Source organism: Castor canadensis, chromosome 3, assembly GCF_047511655.1.
Source record: "Castor canadensis chromosome 3, mCasCan1.hap1v2, whole genome shotgun sequence".
In the NCBI taxonomy this organism is placed as follows: domain Eukaryota; kingdom Metazoa; phylum Chordata; class Mammalia; order Rodentia; family Castoridae; genus Castor; species Castor canadensis.
In genome coordinates, this window is record NC_133388.1 from 76619876 (window position 1) to 76625779 (window position 5904).

The window sequence follows — 5904 nt, forward strand, 5'->3', positions numbered from 1 at the left end:
TCTGTTATAAAACTAGCCTTGCTTATTAGCCTTCAAATATAAAATGAAGAGTTGTTTGTAACATAAATGCATTTCAAATTCTTAGTTTTTCTATAGTTATGATTTCTTTGGATGAATTCAGTTAGTTATATGTTAAAAATTTAATTCAGAATACAGTTAAGAAAACTCAGTTCTGTTGTGTTCTTAAAAATAAGTTAATTACATACTTTTAGACTTAATTTAATACTATCAATTTTTGAGTTAATTTGTAAGATGAACCACTTGAGCATCATCATTTACTTCTGAATTAAGAAACCTTTGTGAAGTTTGTTTTTTATATAATAGTGTATGTAACAGACTAAAGATGGAGCTTGTCTTCCATGAAAATCAGTAACAAAATGCTTGGACGTGTTGAGGCACCAACCAATTAGTTGCTAATTATTTAATTGTCCTATAGACAACCCTGGAGTTTACTGGAAAGAAAATTGTACCAGAGGTTGTAAGACCTCTATTCTTGGGTTGCTTCTTAGGCTTAGCACCCATTCAGCATACATTCCACAAATACTTACTAGTGTTGCTTTTACATGTACTGCACTTAGTCAAGGCATTCTGTGAGTTTATTTTATTTTATTTTATTTTACTTTTTTATTATTATTCCTGGGGTACATTGTGGCATTTGCAAAGGTTATTACAATATAAAAAATATATCATACTTGAACTCACCCCCTCCACCATTCCCCTTTATCCTTCCCTCCCCACAAAAGCACTGGTTTTCTAAAAGATAGAGGGTGGGAAGAAGAATTAGACTGAAATCACCTTCAAGTTCCTTGCATTGGTGAACTCATAAAAATAATCAATTTTAATTTAGTTCAGATGAAGCTCCCAAAAATTCTTATGTTCTAACAAAGACTCATAAAAACATACTGTTAAGTGAGTTTCAAGAGTAATGGAGAATATGTGTATATGTCAGGAAATCTTATAAGTGCAGCAAATCTTAAAAACACAGCTTGTCATTCATGTTTTCTGTCATTTATATAGTTGCTGCATGCGCCTGCCCCTGTAACACTGGATATGGGTAAATAAAAATGACAAAGCAGAGCAGATTGTCATTAATTAGTAGAGCTCAGCAGGATGAACTTGACAGGAATCCAGACAGCTACCAATCATATCATCTCCATACTCTCTAGAAAGAGTTATTTGAAAATTCCCTACTTCTAAATTTTTTTTTACCAGAATATATCAATATATCTTCTTACTACTTTCCAATTTCACTGAAATTAAGTACTGCACGGCAATTTTTTATCAAATTCTTTAGGGTATTATGCTATAGGTACTAATAGTATTTTTATAATTTCCAGGTTTTCTGATTCATTCAAATAAATCTATTATAATTCTGTTTTATGAATGTATCCTGGGTATGGAGAAGATCAATGGATATCATTTACAGAAAATCTTAATTTTTGGTGTTATAAATTCTCCCCAGAGCTTCCATAATAAAGTTTTTTATTGTGGTAAAGTATATATAACCTAAAATTAGCCATTTTAGCTGTTTTGGGGTGTTAATGGCATCACATACATTACACACATTTATGCTATTGTACAGTCAGTAATAGCAACCATATCAAGAACATTTTCATCTTCCCAAACTGAAATTCTATAACATAAAATAACTCCCCATCCTGCTGTTCTCAAGCCTCTGGAAACCAAGTACTTTTATATCCCTACACTTGACCATTCTAGCTGATTCACAGAGGTGGAGTCATTCATCATTTGCACTGTGTCTGGCCTGTTTTACTTGATGCTATGTCATATGTTTTATCCACGTAGAACATGTGTCAGAATTGCCTTCATTTTTAAGTCTGAATCAATATTTATTATGATATGGTTGTTTCCACCATTTAACTATTGTGAATAATGCTTCTATAAAAAACCTGAATGTACAAATCTCTAATAACTTCTTATTTTCTCTTGAGTATATTCCCAGGAGTGGAATTCATGGAACAAATGGCAATTATATCTTTAAATTTTGAAGAAAAATTATCCTATTTTCCACATTGTTACAGTACTTTTGATTTTCTACAAGCAATAACAAAGTGTCCCAAATTTGATGATGCAAAAACTATAATAATTCAATGGAAGGTAAGCATGAAGAGATTCACCTACAGATACATCATACTCAACCTGCTAAAGAAAAGAGAAAATCCTGAAAAGTTCAAAGAGAAAACAATTCAGTATATCCAAGGAAACTACACTATGTTTGATTGCCATCTTTTAGAAAGAATTTTGACTTCCTAGAAGTCTATACTCAGCAAAACTATCCTTCCAAAAAGAAGGGCTAGAAACAATTCTTGGTTAAACAAACATTGAGGTAATTTGTTACATACAAAATATTTTACCAAAGTAAAATCCCTTTTAAAGTTCCTTTTATGAAATGCTCTTATATCTGTCCAACTTCCTTTATGTATTTTCTCGGTCACATTCTCAGGAAAGTCATATGTGGAAAACCCATCAAAAAATTCCGCCCTTGATCTCTAGCATTGTCTGAACCCCTTCCACTCCATTTATGTCCTGTGCACTAAGAATGCCTTGTACAATATGTGTTGTGATGATTTCCCAATCAGAAAGGGTACTTTAAAAATGAGGGTGTTTTTTCTGATTCTTCATTTGTATACACCAAGGAAAGTGTGCTACATAAGATTTATTTCAGATGTATTTTGTGCATGCACCAAAACAGTTCCTGTACCAAAAACAGATGCCTACTCAAAATGGTTAAAATGAAGAAAATTTAATGATACTATGATCTATGGTGAATAAACCACACTAAGGGAACACTCAGGGATGGTGAGGTTTCTAGAGTTTTGAAATAATGAAAATAAGTTACCATATATAGGAAAGAAGTGACAAAGAGAAAGGATATAATTGGAGTAATGTCAAAGCCACAGGCATGGAGAAGAGTCAGCAAATTACAGCTTTAGATACATCCAGATATATTTTGGAACAAACTAGAATGTCAGATAAATATGCCAACCTGTCTCTCTTCCCTAGTGTTTTCTTCAGGTAGTAACTTCCATTGGCTGAACCTAATCGAAGCCTTAAAATTGGTGACACATTTCTCCTGCTCATGAAAGAGGCAAGTGAAGATGAAGAATGAGTCTGGGGGAACAAACCAAGAACAACTAGTGTATCACTTTTTCCACAGGATTAGTAATGAGATTTCTTACTGTAAAACAGTATGATAATTTCTGAGGCCTGCCTCTTTCATAACTACCAATAATGGTAAGATCTTTAACTTCTGGTTTGTGATTATTTTTAAATAAATTTACTAGATTTTAAAAATCAATGTGTGAGAAATGATACATTCAAATGCATATTGATGGCTCTGTAGCAGTTAACTTCCAAAATCATACACTTAATCTAGTCATCCTTTCTTTTAGCACATTTTTGTTGATCTCCTTTTGTATTAAAAATATTTCCTTCATTTAAATGCTTCAAAATGTTTTCTCTTGAGGATGAATTGCATAATTTTTAAATAATTAAGTTATTATTAATAGAGATGATAAAGTCATTTTGGAAATTTTTTTTCTGGGGAAAATGTAATAGTGAGACTGATTTTCCAAGACCCATGTAAATATTGATTCTATTTATATTTAAGCCACTTACATCTAGTCACAGCACATGAGACAATACAGTATCCCCCAAATTACTCAACTGTTAATTTATTGTATGTGATTGAGAAGCAAAGAGAACCCTAAAGAATTAAAGTATATTTATATTAGTGTAAATTTCTTGCTTCCATATTCAGTGCATTTCTACTAATACTCTAATTTGAAGTGTCTCTTGGTGGTAACAAGTAACTGCACCTTATTAACCTTTTGGAACTCATTAATGAGGTAACATAATTAAGATGTGTTTTGATAATTAATTAAATATGTGTTCTCTTGGTAGTTTAACCAACAACCCTTTTATAAGCTGTGATGTTATATCTCTATTACAAAAATACATGATTTTCTTTGTTCCACTCCTCCTGAGGAAGAAATATGTTGATCACATGACAGCTTTATTAAAGGAAAGGTTTGGAGATTGCTATTTCTCTTCTTCTTATCCATATGATTTTGGTACATGACAGGCTTCTTTTAACCCCAATCTCTTTATATGTACAATAAAATTAAGATTTGATCATTTTTCCTAGTAGCATAAACTTAATTTGGGGAAATGAGTGAGTATACTTGTTTGGGAAGTAACAAATTCATTTTTTTTTTCAGTTTGAAGTTAAGTGCAGAATGAGTAGATTTCACTTGGTCAATCCACTATTTTTCTAAACAATCATTCTTTGAGATTTACTTTTCTGGATAAAGTTATCTTGACAACATTGGGCTTGCAAAAAAATCATTATAATAAGCAATATACCATTATTAAAAGAGTCTAAGAAGCTACTAAATGTAGCATGTGATTTTATTTCTCTTATTTATGTGACTTTGGACAGATTATAAAATACCCTGAAATTCAACTTTCTTATCTGCAAAACTGTATAATTTCTAAGGCCTCTTCTACAACTACCATGGAGAGGCATGAGGAACCTAAATTTAGATCAAGAGCTGTAATAGTCTAGGCCTGTTCATAATTTAAGTAACTTTGGATAGCTGACTTCAGATATCTTTCTAAACCTTTATTTGTGAAATATGATCAGTAACTACCTGTTTTATAAGTTTGAGGAGTAAAAAGAATAACATAATTGAAGCATTTAAAATAGTTTGTGGGCTCTTTCTTCTCGGTGGCTGACATGCCACCCAGACTGAGGAAGACATAGAAACTTAGGGGCCACATGAGCCAAGAAAGACTACAGCTGCACCAGAAGCACCCAGGAGTCCTGAGTAATGCTGGTGGTATGATCAACTTCCACAAATACTACCCAGTTTACTTTGGGAAAGTTGGCATGAAGCATTACCACTTAAAGAGCTACCAGAGTTTTTTCCAGCTGTCAACCTTGATAAACTGTGGACATTGGTCAGTGAGCAGACATGGGTAAAAACTGCCAAAAAACAAGACTGGAGTTGTCCCCATCATTGATGTGGTGCAATCCAGCCCCTACAAAGGCGTGGAGAAGGGAAAGCCCCCTTAGCAGCCCATCATTGTGCAGGCCAAATTCTGTAGCAAAGAGAGCTGAGGAGAGGATTAAGGGTGTTGGGGGGGTGCTGTGTCCTAGTGGCTTGAAGTCACAAGGAGGAAGGTTCATTAAGTGCTAACAAATTTAAAAAAATAAGATAGTTTGTGGAACTTTAAAAAGTGTTTTTAAAATATCCATTACAATAATGATGGCACACTGATTCCATTAAAAATGACCTTGATCAATGTTTTGTCAACCATATATAATAAATATAACAGAAAATATTCAGTAGTAATCTATGCAAAATGCAGGTGAAGTGGCAAATTACATATGGCATAAGAGTGGGCTGGACAATTAACTATTGTTAGTAAATGTGAGAAACAGCTTCATATGCTGTTTCCTTGAACGTTAAAAGTTGGTAACCAACATTTTAAATTTCCAATTTCTAATGATCATATTTTTGGAACCAATTAATTCCAGAAAAATAATTTCATAAGGACATGATGAAAATAGCTGCAACAAGTGCTACTCTATGATGCTGCATACTTAAAGAAATATCTAGATTCTCTCACACTCATGGCAGAACTGCTAACTTAAATCATTCTGTAGAATATACATTGTATTGTTCATCACTGTTTTCATGACAACAACGAAATTATCCAGACATATTTCAGAAAAAGATCTGATTTTCATGGAGTGCATAATCTTTTCAATCTGAATTCTCTAAGAATCTTAATATTTTTTTTCCATTCCCACTATATTAATTACTATTTCAAGCCTATATAATGACACTATTGTTTTTGGACATATACACAACTTTC

At 32.7% G+C, this 5904-nt stretch overlaps 1 pseudogene; it reads left to right on the plus strand.

Moving 5' to 3' along the window:
* Positions 1-4759: 4759 nt before the first annotated feature.
* LOC109676202 (large ribosomal subunit protein uL15 pseudogene) lies at positions 4760-5222 on the plus strand (annotated as a pseudogene).
* Positions 5223-5904: the final 682 nt, after the last annotated feature.